Source organism: Malurus melanocephalus, unplaced genomic scaffold, assembly GCF_030028575.1.
Source record: "Malurus melanocephalus ecotype Western Australia unplaced genomic scaffold, MMel_1.1 scaffold_15, whole genome shotgun sequence".
Classification (NCBI taxonomy): domain Eukaryota; kingdom Metazoa; phylum Chordata; class Aves; order Passeriformes; family Maluridae; genus Malurus; species Malurus melanocephalus.
Window position 1 is genome coordinate 4899514 of NW_026623247.1, and position 15054 is coordinate 4914567.

Consider the following 15054-nt stretch of genomic DNA (forward strand, 5'->3'; position numbering starts at 1 on the left):
TCTCTCTCTCGCTCTCTCTCTCTCTCCCCCCTCACAAGAGAGATGYTCCAGATCCTGAATCACCTCWGTGGCCTACCCTGGACCCTCTCCTTGTCTTGCACTGAGGAGCCCAGACCTGGGCACAGAACTCCAGATGTGTCCTCACCAGAGCTGAGCAGAGGGGGACAATCACCTCCCTTGACCTGCTGGCCACTGTCCCCGATGCCCCCCAGGATCCCACTGGCCCTCCTGGCTGCAAGGGCACTGCTGGCTCATGGACAGCTCCTCGTSCACCAGGACCCCAGGTCCCTCTCTGCAGAGCTGATTCCAGCAGGTCAGCCCCAGCCTGTGCYGCTGCCTGGRGTTATTCCCTATCAGGKGCAGGACCCTACACTTGCCCTTGTTGAACCCCATYAGGTTTCTCTCTGCCCAACTCTGCAGCCTCTCAAGTCCCACTGAGTGGCAGCCCAACCTTCAGGTGTGACAGCCTCTSCCCARTTTTGTGTCATCTGCAGGCTGGCTTAGGGCTCATTCYATCCCTTAACCAGGGCTGTTGAWGAACAAGCTGAATGAGGATGAACTYAATTYCTTTTACATGCTTGGTGCTTACCTCCAGAATGATCTATTCTGTCACTTTTCCAGAGATGGAAGCGAGGCTCACTGGCTGGCAGTTTCCCAGGTCCTCCTTCTTGCCCTTTTTGAAAATGGGAGCTTTTCTCCAGACATCAAGCACCTCTCCTGTTCCATGAGTTTTCAAAAATGATGGAGACTGGCTTAGCAGCATCTGCCAGCTCCCTCAGCACACTTGGGTGCACCCCATCAGACTCACGGATTTATGGGTGTTTAGTCTGCCTTAGTGAGCTCTAACCCAACCYTCTACAACATTCTCCAACCTTTACTCTTACCGCTGAGGCCTGGGGTTCCTTAGGGCTGTTCTAAGCTGTAAAGAGGCAAGGAAAGCGTTCAGTGATTCTACCTTCTCTGTGTCTACCAGGACCCATCTGATTCAGCAGCAGCTCCACATCTACCTTATTCTTCCTTTTGCTGCTGATGTACTTGTAGAAASCTTTCTTGCTGTCCTTGATATCTCTTGCCAGTGTCAATGTCACGTGGACCTTGGCCTTCCCTGTCACATCCCTGTGTACTCTGGACATGGTCCTGTAGTCCTTCCAYCTGGCCTGTCCCTTTCTCCATATTCACAAATTTCTTACTTCCATTTGAGATTTGCTAGGAGCTCYCTGCTCATCCGTGCAGGTCTCCTGCCTCCTTTGCTTGATTTCTTATTCATGGGTGTACATTGCTCTGGATCTTGGAGGAAGTGATGTTTGAATACTGACTGGCTGTCTTGGAGCCCCTTCTCTTCTGGATACTGAGCTATATCCCATGGGATTTCTCCAAATAGTTCCATGAGGAGGTCAATAAGCTCCCCAGAAATTTAAGGTTCTAGTCCTGCTAGTTGCTTTGCTTCATCCGTGCAGGATCCTGAATTCTACCTTGTCACTGAAGACAAGGCTGTCCCTAACCTTCACATCTTCAGTCTTGAACAAGGGAAATCACCTTAGTGTGCACACCTAAGTGTTGACATAGCACTCAACATGGGGATTTAAGGTGCTGCTGCTTTGGGGGAAACATTGTACGRCTCTCTGCCTCAAGGAAAGGTGACTGCAACGTGACAGTAGCTAAGCCAGAAAACAACTAGTGGATTCTAAGATCCTTGTATCCAGGAGCAAGAGTAAACCACATGCTATGGTTAAGGATTGATACAGGAAAACACATCACAAGGKGACTTCTCTGAACAATATTTCTGTTGTCTTCACCCAAGCATTTTCATTGATTTTGTAACTTTGATTCCATSCCGTCTTCACCTGTGGAAGAAAACCAATACTGCAGTCACCAGGTACAGATGTGTGAAGTGCAGTGAAGAAGAGCAGCCAGATGTGCAGGTCTGTAGCACATGCAGGCTGACTAGGAGCATGGCTGGGCTCCTGCTGCCTCTGCTGAACTAACCTGAGAATAACTCTTACATAAAGGAAGAAAAGTCCAGTGTAAAACCTTGAGCAGCTGGAAGCAACAGGAGTTAATGCAGAGGAGAAGATGACCCTGATCAATACTGGGGCTTCAGATACGGGTGTGTGAAAAARCAATGAAAGAAAGATCTTTCCCCTTTAACAGTGTTGAGAAATTCACAAATGAAGGGGAGCATAAGCAAGTAAATACTGTATCGTTCACTTGCAGTATTTATCAGCACCTTTCACATTTGTTAAAAAACAGTGAGGGAAAGAGAGAGAAGGGGGGCTAGGAAGCTTTCCTAGTAAGTCACTACCCTGAAGACTGAATGCTGAAGATAAGCTAGTCACGGCTGTGCAGTACAGGGATACCGTGCACACTCACCCTCCCAACCCCGTGAAGTAGTGTCAGTGTCCTTACTCAGTCACGGCACAGATAGATCAGAGTTCCTCAACTTCTGACCACATGCCCTACCAGACATGCTGCATTAGGTTGCTACTAACCCCTGATCTTCCTCTTCTCCCACAGGAAGCATGAGGAAAAGTTAGCTTTCTTTAAAAGCATGGATAACATAACAGTAAACTCAGGAATCTGATCCTTTTCTCTCCTTTTTGTTCACAAATTTCAGTCGACCGGTACTGTTTCTAGGATCAGGGGGGTTTTATTTTTGACTGAAAAATACATCAGAATAAAACTGGGCATGAAAATGTCCTTTTACAGCATTACCAAGGATKCTCCCAGGGATACACGTGAGCAGCAGTGCAGGTGGGCCAGTGGTCTGGCATTGCAACATCCCTGTGGATGTTTAAGGTCCTGCTGATGGGAGAAGAATGTGCTGTAAGTCTCCTTTGCTAGACTTTTCAGCACATCACAGCTCAATTATTATTGAGGGCATGTGTAGTAACATAAACACACACACACACACACATATGCTTTTTAATTTCCTGATAGCTGTGGCCAAAGAAAAATTCCAGCAGTTCTCACAAGCTCTTCATGTTGTACAGAGCTGCTAGTGGGTTGCTTCAGCTGCTTTGAGAGATTTCTGCTCTCTTGGTAAATGGTAGAATCAGGTGGACAGGTTTAGAAGCCTTTGCTTCTCCTGAAGAGACCGGTCTTCCACTCCTGCTTCCTAGAAGATACCTGCTTTGCACATTTTCCACAGGAAAAAAAGAAGCCCTGAGCACACGGTATTTCCAGGCTTCATGTCCTCTGACCATATGTTGAAAATGGCCCTTACACGTTATCATTACCTGGGAGACTTGTTTGTCCCTCTCAGAGGCCCCATGGTGAGGACATAAGTTGGTGAGAGCTAGAAGCGGGAGAAAAATCTTGAAGGATGGATCTAGATCTGTCTGAGAGCTGTAAAAGCAGCCGAAGTGCAAGTTGCTCTTTTTAACAGAGCAAGGAGGTWGTGGTACCTGCCAACACTGTGAAAACTGCAGCCTCTGCAGATCTGCCCTTCCCCTTCTGGTGTGGGTAGGCATGGAGCAGCTAGCACCAGCAGGCAGACCCAGGAACCCATGGCTTTGGAAGAGACAAAAACCTGAAAGCARTATGGGCTAGGAAGAAATGGTATGCAAATGGCATGAGTGGGCAGTGCAGAGTTACTCACTGCATCCTTGTCATGTTACCCGCCTTCCTAAATATATCTTGTCCCTTGTCCCTAGAGTACAAATGCTTAGCTCTTTCGAGTGCCTTCTTGACCTCTCTCTCCTTTGRGATCTCAATCTGGCCCACTTGCTTCTTGAGGCTTGTTCCTTTCCTGCAGAAGCTTTCCCATAATGAGGCASACGGAGAAAAACCAGAGAGGAATAAAGGGTAAGATACACAAATACATGTCATAGAACCCATGACAATTGCTTCCCACATGGAAATTAAGCCTTCCTTTGCTTCCAGGGGAAAACAAGACTTGAAGTCTCTGAAATCAGCAGCCTCCAGTACCACCCTATCTAAAATCACTACATCTACATACAATCCATAGGAATATACATATACATATTTATACATATTTATACATATTTGCATACTGACTCGTCTAAACTCCTTTCCCTGCTTAGCTTTTCACTTGTTACAGCTGCTGCCTGACAGCCCACCATGAAACTAACATGGAAAGGGAGTTAAACAATGCCACTGCTTTAGGAAAGAAAGGTTACTTTCGGACAAATTCCTGCTGCAGCGCCAGGATGGCTATTTGCATGTGACAGCTGTGCAGGGATGAACACAAGGTTTGGTGCTGAGGGAAGATGYTTGGCTGTTTTGAGCACTTGACTTCAGAAGTTAACATTTCTGAAAGGATTGCCTTGGCTACGGACACAGGCAGGCTGAGGGAATAATGTTTGACGGAGCTTAAAGACTCTTTTTGTTTTCTAGGATACTGCCAGTTAGCATAGGTTTGAACTGGCATATTATTTCCTTTTTTGTTTTCCCGTCTCCACTTTGTTATCTAGGCTCTTGTGGGCCAGCACCTTCCCGAAGCTTGCATGTCCAAGAATCATTAAAGAGTTTTATTCTCCATAGAGTATGCTTAAGAAATGCAGAACAGACAGAGTGGGGTAGGTTAAATGACTCACCTACAGAGACCATGGACRGTTCAGCAAGCATAAGAATGCTCCTAAGCATTCTTTCAGGAGCCTCTTCCTTGCCTGGCCCTTCAAAGGCAGCTAAGAGGAGAAAATAATTTTGTGATCACCTCAGATTCAAGTATGTGAAAAACTGGGATCACTGTGTAATGGTGCAATGGTAAAAACCRACTCACTTTCAAGAGCAAGCTGAGTCCTAGGAAAGAGGAGGGAACAGAGCAACACATTTGTTTGACAAACCTTTCTTGCCCATTTTTCTCACTCCTGGTGACTCCATCATTTCCTAGAGTYATCAGCATGGGGTCTGGAAGTCTGAACCCTGTAGTGTTGATGAGAGCAGAAGAGCATATCTATAGTGTCTATAGGTATAGGTGTAAGCAATTTCCGAATGAAATTTAGGCTTATCCCTGTTAGGGAAATTTAGGCTATCATCTCATTGTCAGACAGTGGGTCTTCTTCCTATGTCTTCCCACTCCTTGCTCCACTGCCACAGGTCAACAGCTCTGCAGTGAGACCTTGCATCTCAGGACTGCCACAGCAGTGCTAGTGGATAGAGAAAGGGTTCTGCAAGTTCTTTATGTGTGTCTTTTTTTCAGCCTGTCATACCCAGCCATGCTGTSGCTGTGTGAGGAGCTCTTACATGGAAAACCTTTCAGCACACTCTAAAGAAAAAGAGATATATTATTCTGAAGCTACTTTCTGCAATATGCAATATCCATGCTATGTGGYAAACAAACCCAGCAGGTTCATCGAGGCAGCAGTACCCCGGTGTGATGAGGATACTTGTGGGAACTTTCCCTCCTCACAGCTACAGTCCAGATGGTGACAGCACTGTGGCAAGAAAAAAAATCAGGGATGTATTTCACAGAACATGTAGCTTAAAGGTGGGGCACCTTGATACARGAGTTTTAGGTGCCAAGAGACTATGTGGCTCAGAAATGATCGGATATCACTTCTGAAGCAAAGTCTGTCTAGGGCTGTCATGCACTGCATGCTGCCTGTAGTACTGGAAATATCTGGGCATCATATGACTGGAGGCTGGGAAATCATCCTGTAGAAACTTGGCTATGTTTGCTTTRTTCTGCAGGTGCTTGGTCTTAGTCACTGTCAGAGAAGGATTACCAGCTGGTGAGACTGTAGCCTGGCCTAAACATTCTCATGTATTCCAGCCGATAGTCCTATTTACATATTATTCACCTTTCAAATTAGGGCAGTTCTGGTACACTTAAACAAGGTTTATTTAATGTCTTGGTTCTTAGGTTTACCCTAAGGAGTTGATTAAAATCAATTGTAAATGTGTACATTTTCTCTGCTCATTGGGCTTAGAAGAAGGCAGTAGGTRAGCCCTTTGATATTTTTTCCTACTCTTTGTAGAAAACCCAAAATTTCCCAGAGGGTAGATACACAAATAATAACTTCGATTTTCTGTTCTAACAAGTTTAATACTTTTTGTTCAAATGGAAATTCAAAGTTCTCAGTAGTGACAGAAAGGATTTCAGTTTAAAAATKGAAGGTTTCTGGATAAACTGTGAAGTCAAACTTTTGTATCTAAGTGTATGCATCAACTGTATGCAGGTACAAAGTATGTTAAATGACAGCAGCTATTGCTAAACTGTTTATACTGAAGGCCAAGGTACACAGTCCTTGAATGTTCATTTGTTAACRTGTTGAGTGGGTTAGACTTTAGGCTAAGGTGTTTTGATGGATCTTTGCTGGTTTTCTCTCTCTTGGTCCTACAATGCAATTCAGTGTACCTACACTCCATGTGAGACCCACTCTGTCTGACAGTGTGGACATAACCCAGGTCTCTTCCTGGGAAAATGAGTGTCAATAGGATCTCAGATTTCAAGACAGAGATGAGACAGACAGAAGCTAATTAGCAGTTTAGGAATTTCTTCACACTTGGTGGGTTTTGGTTTAATGCTGTCTCAGCTTATGAAAAAAATTTTCTCATTTGTTCCATGCTGGGGGAATATTGCTCCTGAGGCAATGATACTGTATTTCTGGAAGAYTGATCATTATGTTCCAAAGGCTGTACATTTAGATTTCTGTTTAGTGCCAAGTAACAGATGCTATCATGGGAGACATGTCCTCTTCCCCTCTAATTCCAGCAGGCAGGGCTGCTGGGCCCTTTGAAGGTATAGAAATAATATCCTGTGCAGCAGCCTAGCAGCAGGCCACATGATAACCTGGGATTCATAATCCAGCGTATTTTGATTTCCTCAGGATTTGCAGATTATTGTGTGTTTCCAATGTCTTTATTGCCTGTGCTGGAGAAGAAGCGTCCTCTAATGATGGATGGGAAGTTGTGTCAGAAGAGTTTAAGTTCTGAGAGCACAAATATTAGTCACTCTGTAAGTGGCACTCTGGGGTTACCCAAACAGAAGAATGACAGGTCTGTCACCTCTTTGTTTCTCTCCTGCCCAGGACCACAGACAGCCATGCTTATGATTAGCAGTCCTCATCAAAGGACTGTGGAGAGAGGGGAGCTGTGAACTTCAGGAAAGCACATCCCCTCAGAAACAGGCAGGACTGGTTAGTGGTACCAAACCAGAAATGGCACATGCCACTGCTGTGGTATGCTGCTGCAAAACATGTACCTCACTGTGTCACCTGCTGCTGCCAGGCTTTCCAGAGAAACTGTGATTGCCAAAAGCAGAGCTAGCTGCCCTCTGACATAGAAAAGCTAAAGTGTGTCAGTGCCTGTTTAGCAGTTTGTGCACACTCAACTGCTCTGCTGGCTCTGTCCCCGTTTCACTCCTGGGCTCAAGCCCTCACTGATCATGTTGCATACATTGATGTAGCTTCTGGACCTCTCTCTGAAAATAAGCTGTTGGGAGCAGTTTGTTCTAAATTGCGTACACTGCATTGTACTGTACTGCACATGAGAGCCCTTCAGCTTTTTCACAGCAGGACTTGCATGTTCAAATATCTCTTGCTCCCCCTCAAGTGTACTTGCCTAACAGTATGGAATGTACTTACCTAACATGGCACTGTCATGGTGATCTGCAAAAAGGGCCTTCTTGCCACGGAAAAGGAATGACTGTCCCAGAACAAATACAGTTGAARTAATAATTACTGGTATAACCCTGAGGAAATGGTCTCAGTATATGTTGCGAATCTAACTATCCCACACAAAAAAGTACTGAGTCTACCCCAGCCAGGGTCTGGTTTGGGGTTTMTGTCCTATCCTTGTTTGTAAAGGCAGTATGAACAGAGCAGAACCAGTTTAAGGCAGAAAAAGGGAAGTAGTCAAAGCAGCTTTTCCCCTGGACCATCAATTTTCTAATACACCTCTGTTGTGCTARTCCATTCTTGCTCCTTGAGGAGAGCATACTCCTCTGGCATTTATCTGACATGACTTCCCTCAGAGCAATGAAGCAGAGTAGAAGAGCACTGGGTTCAGCACTAAGAGAGAGCTAAACATCCTCTGGTACCTACACAAAATCTTCAAGGGACTCATACAGCTGAAAAAAATTAGACAGTAGTTGGGAATCAGAAGGTAGAAAATGTGAGACATTAGGCATGGTATAAATGCCACTTGGAATAGCCCTTACCTTATCTTAACAGCCCTTACCCTTACTTAATAGTCCTTGATCACTCACTTTATTCAGTTGGAGGGTTSATGGAATCAGATTAGTTCCTGTGATTACTTTTGTTGTTACAATTTGATTTATCACATACCTAGACCCCTTGGCAGCAGCGGCATGAGTCAGACCTCACAGCCTGCTAAAAACAAAGAATGTGTGTGACTTTTCTTTGATATGTCATATTTTTCTTGTCTGGCTAACTTGTTTTGATACCATTCCCAAGTGGACCATGGCTGCCAAATCAGAAATCCTTGCCAATAGCAAACCCAAAGAACCTGAATAGAACAAAACAGTGGCATCTTATTGTTCTCCTTTCTGGTTCCAGCATACCTTGCCAATCCAGCCAAGTGGAGAAACCCTGAAGTGCTTATAACTGAAGTTACGAGCAGATATGTGGTTTGTGTTTTGGATAATTGTGGAAGCAGTTCACACCAGAGGGCCAAGTTAAGGGACTGGAGAGTTCTGCAAAATGCAGACAGGGTATTCAGTGCCAACAGACTTAGCTCTCCACTTGTCTCCATCTACTTTCTTATAATCTCCAGCTGTTGAGGATGCTGACTCAGATCAAAGTTCTTCTGTATCCATGGCTGTCCCTTTTCCTAGAGGTAAGCTAGTCAATGTTGCACTGATGGGTTTGCATCTGCATCTGTCATGGCTTGTTCTCTATGAAGACATCTGGGGAGTGTGGGAAGACTGGCAGTGTGCCAGTGGGATATGAGCAGAAGTGGTATTCAATTTTGTGTCCATATAAGGGCAATGAGAGAAGATGGCAGATTGACACTGGTCTTTGGGAAAGGCACAGAACTGGAGTGGGTGGTGGGAGGAAGCCTGCCCTATTATCCAGTCACTCTGCCGAGATCCTGTGACAGAACTGCGCTCATCCACTGCGAGCAGCTCAGCCCAAAACAGAGACCTCATGATATCCACAAGACACTGCTCCTCACTCCTCTGAATGCAGAAGTTGTTCCTCCCACAGAACAGTCCTCTTCTCCTCATTGCAATCCATGGACCCTGATACCTACAWGGCCTGAAAATGAGCCCCAGCCTTTGCAGCTACCGAGGCAGCTCCAGGGATGGATGGTGTGGGTTAGAARTGTTTGTAGCACAGCTGCTGTACTCCGCACTTCTCCCCAATCCTCCCCTGCACCCCCAGACAATCTCTTACATTAAACCTTCAGGACAAAGTTTTCGGTTGTCTGAGGCCAATAGACAAAGAGGAGAATTTGAATTTCTCCTATCAGTCTGAAGAACTGATGTAGCACACACAATGTCAGGACTGGAAAAGATCCAAATCCAGCTCTCTGGGGTATACCTAACACTGTCCCRTGCATGTTTCTTAGGGATGGAAGTGCCAGACCATGCTAAGAAAGGAGCTCTGGCAAAACTGAAATCATTGTACCTAAAGGCAACCACTGCTGGTTTATGCCAAGTTTCACTCTGGCAAAAGAGGTTGTAGGTCTCCCCTCATCTTACAGAGAAATGCATTTAGAGATTTAAAGTAAGAGTTCCCTCTAGAGGAGTGAAGCAATAATGTACACATCATTCCATGCTCTGCTAGAATTCCAGGCTCCATTTTCTTTACACATACAGGCTGACAGTGGGATGAATCTGCTTATGAATTCCACTGGCCATGCATTGCTGTAAAGAAAAAACTGTGTCAGCTACCCAGAAAGAAGCCAGCAGGGCTTTCCAAGGGCTGTCAGTGGCAACAGAGGACAAAACCCCCTATTGCTTCAAGTTTAACCCAGACATGGTTTACACAATTCTGACACTAGAAAGGAAGAAAACATTATTGCAAAAATGGTGAGAATCCCCCAGAATGATTGTGGCCCCACTGTGTTCAGATATTGTGCATGCCTCCACAGCAGGGCTCATGAGAGAGACGTGAGAGAGAAAAGGAAATCAAGACACAGGAAAGGGATTTGGCTGTTGTCAAACATGAACAGAATTTATTTGTATGAAGTCATTATGTTACCAAGCCTTGCTATTCACTATTTTTTCATTAATATTGATTTAGAGTAACTTTGTTTTAGGAGATATTTTGTTCCCTATTCTCTAGACGTTGCAAGATCCTTTCTTTCTTCTGAAGAAGTACTCAGCGTTATGGAAAGGTTTCACAACTGTATATATTAGATGCAACTTTATTTGCTAGTTTTGACTCTGATCAAAATATGAGCACTGTGAAGACCAGCTATGAAAAATTAATGAATCTTGCCCTAGCAATATCTGTCCAGAAATCTCAATGGAAAAAGCCATGGGATTAAGTTGTCTGATTTTCAAACCAAACACATGCGAGGGCAGAAAAGACCAACTAACTTGAACAGGGAAAGAAGACAGCAAATGCTTAGCAGGGAAGAGAAGAAATATTCTTGGAAGGATTTTGTGTTACAGCAGGCTGATTTAGATAGAACCTTTTAGGCTGGGCTCTTCAAAAGAGACCATRAGAGGTAGGCATACATCTTCCAGTTGGAGTCACCTGAAAATTACTGCTGCAGTTAAAACTTGTTATATTTTGGCCTTCTCCATGGATGGRTTTAAGTAGAATGTCTCTTCGCATTTGCCTACATTTTTCATCCCAAGGGAATGGGATTCCTTCAAACACTTGTGTGAAGAATTGCCGATATCATTTTTGCACATGAAGATGGAAAGACAATACCAAATTATGGTATATCTGTCAGACATCATACATATACAAATATAGATATATATATATAAATTATCTTCCCATATTTTTTATATATGCAATTATTTGCAGACAAGAGCGGCCTGAGGAAGTTAAAGACAGCTAGCGAACAGAAGATGCAGAGGTTTGTGTTGTCTAAATGACCTTTCCAAATATTAGTGAGAGAACATATACGTGCTATTTCAAGGCAACAGAAACATAAATAAATATGAGAGCCACAACAGTCTGTCTGCATGCTAGTTGATTTGTTAAACACAAAGGCTCGAAAGGTCAGTGTAGATTTAATGTCTTATTTGTTTTGGCTTTGAAAGTTAAGTTGTGATGCATAATCTGCAAGTTAAGATGCTAGATCCTGCCCCGCTAGACTGATTATGTGACACAGTTTCATGAAACAATGCATTGCAAGCAAGARGAATGTGAAGCAAGCAAAAAAAAGAGGATCCAGAAGCAACCTAGGAACCAGCTCAATATTTCAGGAAATTCAGCATCAGTTTCATGGATGGTCTCTGTGACTGGATAAATTACTGGAATAGTCTTTGCCTTCATATCTAGAGCAAAAAGATAAATACTACAGAGTAAATATTCCAGAATCAGTCTAGATGTGCTATTTTTTTTTTTTTTTGCCAACAGCTGTGGGCTTTTTTCAATAAGACCTGCCTAATTGTGCTTTATCCAAGCAGTGGCACCCCCCTAACAACTACCTAGCAACATGATGAAGGTCAGACTAAGGGCCTCTGACAATATTCTAACCACTCAAGCAATGCCAGACCCAAAGGCTAGAACACTAAACCACCCCTTGTTTTACAGTGCCAAAATCTCTTTTATCTAATGATGCATATTGGGAAGTTACTTGTCTCACAAATAACATTCYCTGCAACAATCTGCAGGTCTTTGCATGCTGGGATATAACAATAGTGTGCCCCCATTTTGCTATAATTTTTGAAGCTTTCATGCACGCTTTTAAGCTCATGTTTTCAAGTTTTGACTGCTTAAGTCAAGTAACATGTAACAAGTTTTCCCTTTGTTTCAAATTTTTAACTTTCTTGATCCTTTTATTTGCATTCTTTCTGTTATTTACACATGTGTTTACAAAAACATTACTGAATCTAACTTTTATCACCAATTGCCTTTTTTCAAGTTGTTCTACAAAGGCTCACTTCGTAAAAAAAAATGGATATTTATCAAGGCTATCAAGTTATTACAGTTTGGYTTAAGTTGTGACTGTTCGGGAAGTTTTTGTAATTATTACTCAAGGTTTCATCCATTTCTTTATTAAGTTGGAACTACTTGTTTACATTAAGTTCTTCTTTATGAACAGGGTTTTTGTTACATGTTAGGAAACTTTAATTTAATATAAAATTGTTGGTGCTACTTTAGCATCTTTGAGACTTGGAGATGAGAGAATTTGTTACAACAGCTCAAGTTTTAGTTGTCCACGGTTTCATAGTTTCGTTTCTTAAATGAGAGCTACCATTAAAACACATTAGTTCATGTGTCCTACATCTGTAAACTCATTTTTTTAAAGGTAGCATTATACTTCAAGTAGTGGCATAGGCTGCTGGGTAAGATCCCAGCTAGCCTGTAACCATTCTTACCATGTTTAGGGCACAGTGATTCACCCTAATGTTGCCACACAAAAGTCCAGTGTGTTCTGTTCGCTTTGCATCTCCAAATTTGGAGTTCACATGTCATCTTTTTGTCTTTCAGATCTTTCATTGTTTGACTTCCTCTTTCATTAATGCAGAGATTTCATGTGCGAAATGGCATCTGTACAGTTTCTAAGCAGTGTTATATCCTTAATAAACTGCCTAGCAACATGCTGAAGGTCAAACCATGGGCCTCTGGTACTGCTCTGCCCACTCCAYTGGCTCTGTAGCCCTGTAAACCAAGATACTAACAAAGGTAACCCAAAATCAGAACCAGCTTTGTAAAGGCTATGTGGTAAAAGCCCTAAAATCTCTTCSTTACACATTTTTCTGATGCTGAATTCATCATACTGCTGCTGTACACCTGAAGGTATTACTCTGCTCTGATAATGAAAACATGCTCGGTACTTACATTCAAGATATTACTAGCACTGTCCTGACAGTGTTAAGAAAAGTCTGTTTAAGTCTGTGAAATAAGCAATACCAATGAGGAGAGAAAATAACTGTTGCCTTTTTAGCAAAGTTAATCTGAAAAAATGCAGAATATTTCTCATTTATCTCTGGCAAGGAATAGTTCAGTTTCTTTTTAGTTGCATGAAAAAAAAAATCCTAGAAGTATTTATAAATTTGTATCTTTGAGCTTTTGAATTCAGACTTTCCATAGTCCTCAGTATTTTCTGTATCTGAAACTCTTTCTCTTTTGTATGATTGCTAATAAAAACCCAAGTGTTCTCTATCTGCAGCAGAAACCCTGATTGYGCTTGTAGAACTCAAATTACAGGTATAATCTTCTCTATCAAAATTTACAAAGATGAAGCAGGAAGTCTGCCCTTGACTGCAGATTTGGTCTCATGTTTAAAAAGCTGGTTTGACTTTCTGTGCTGGTTCAAGCACTTCTCTTCATTACTGTAATTGTTACAGCTTGTATACTGTTTGATATCAAAGCATGCCTTTGTGAGGAATTCAGAAGTCTTGAAAAACAAAACTCAATCATTCTTCTGGAGAAAAGCCAGAAACCGGAGAATAGCCACAATAATTTGAAGAAGCTTTTCAGAAACAAGAGAGTCTGCGGAGTTTATTCTTGTACCAAAAGGTTCTAGTGAACCTTTGTATGGGCAAACTTTACCACCAATGTAGGACTGTGTCTGACTCAGCAGAGCAGGCTGGGCACACCAAGAAGCACACAAAACCAGCAACAGAAGCAGCAAGTCAACCCACAAACCAAAACAACCCTGAGCCCGTATTAACTGGCTCCAACATTTCTGGGAACTGTGAAGGTCTTGGTTCCTTTCCACAGACTGCCAAGAGACAGTGTTAGATTGCTGAGTGTTTGGTCTAAATCAGAAAATTTTAATTTGTGTGTTTCAGTTCTTCTCGAGGGATTTTAAATTGTTCTGAGTGTGACACATGCATTTGATTCTTCTTTGCCCTTTTGTCTCCGGAATGGAAAAGAAGTTAAAATGACATTGAAAAACCCAGTGGAGTCTGGTTTGAAAGCCAGGGTGAAGTCTGCCTTGCCTGACTTCCAAGAGCAGGGAGGCTTGGCCACCATCAGGGTCTTCTCTCCACAGACACCCTCATCCATGTTGCAACACATTCCCAACTTGCAGATTTGGCCTCCTTATTCCTGGTCATATGAATTTTCCACGAGTCTTGGAGATTTGTAACACTTTCCTATTGTACTTTGTGACTCGCTGGCCATGCTTCAGCTGCTTTTGAAATTGTGGCCTGACTTGAGGGATAGTTTCTCCCTTGGTGGCTGTTACTTTAGTTCTTCAGAACTAGTGCACCCAGAGAAAAATGATTCTTTATCTTCACCATGAATCCCTGCCCAGAGCTGTGTCCACACTGATCACAAACAAMACTTCCACAAAAACCAGTGGAAGCCTGCAGCCTGCAGAACATCCTTACTGCTTTGTGATGCACAGGAATGAATCACAGGACACTTCCCTACCTGTTGCCATGTCTCTTCTTGCAAAATTCAGGAAGCATCTCTGCTRTCAGGCAAGGCAGGAGAAAGAGGGGTGTGCTGACCCCTCTTCAGCTGCAAGCAGAAGTGTGCTCTGGCAGCACCTGGGCATAGTTTTTGGAGCACTAAACAAGCTCAGGGGAAAGAATAAGGGGAGGGGAGAGGTGGGTTAGAAATATTTTCCCAGGGTCTCATAGGAGTATCTGTGTTTGATTATGGAAGAGTGAGGCAAGAAACAGATTCACTGCACGATGCACTATCTGCCTTTTGCATGTCACCAATACGTGTGTGTGCTTTTTTGAGGCTCCTTGCCCACATTTCCACACCCCATTTGATATGAAGGTTCTCAGGATTGAGGAGGCATTTGAAATTCAGACCTGCTATTCTGAGGTTGCTGGTTRTGGGTAAGAGCCTTGCCTATGTTGTTGCTGTGTGGCTGTCAATTGGCCRTCTAAAATAAAGCATCCTTCTCTAGAAGCCATCCAGTTTGAGTGTCAAATACAAGGGATACACACAGAAGTCAGAAGATGACACAAAACAAGGAGACAACATTCATTAGTGTGGCAAATACTGTTGTGTGGACCCTGCAGCTGAGTTTGGG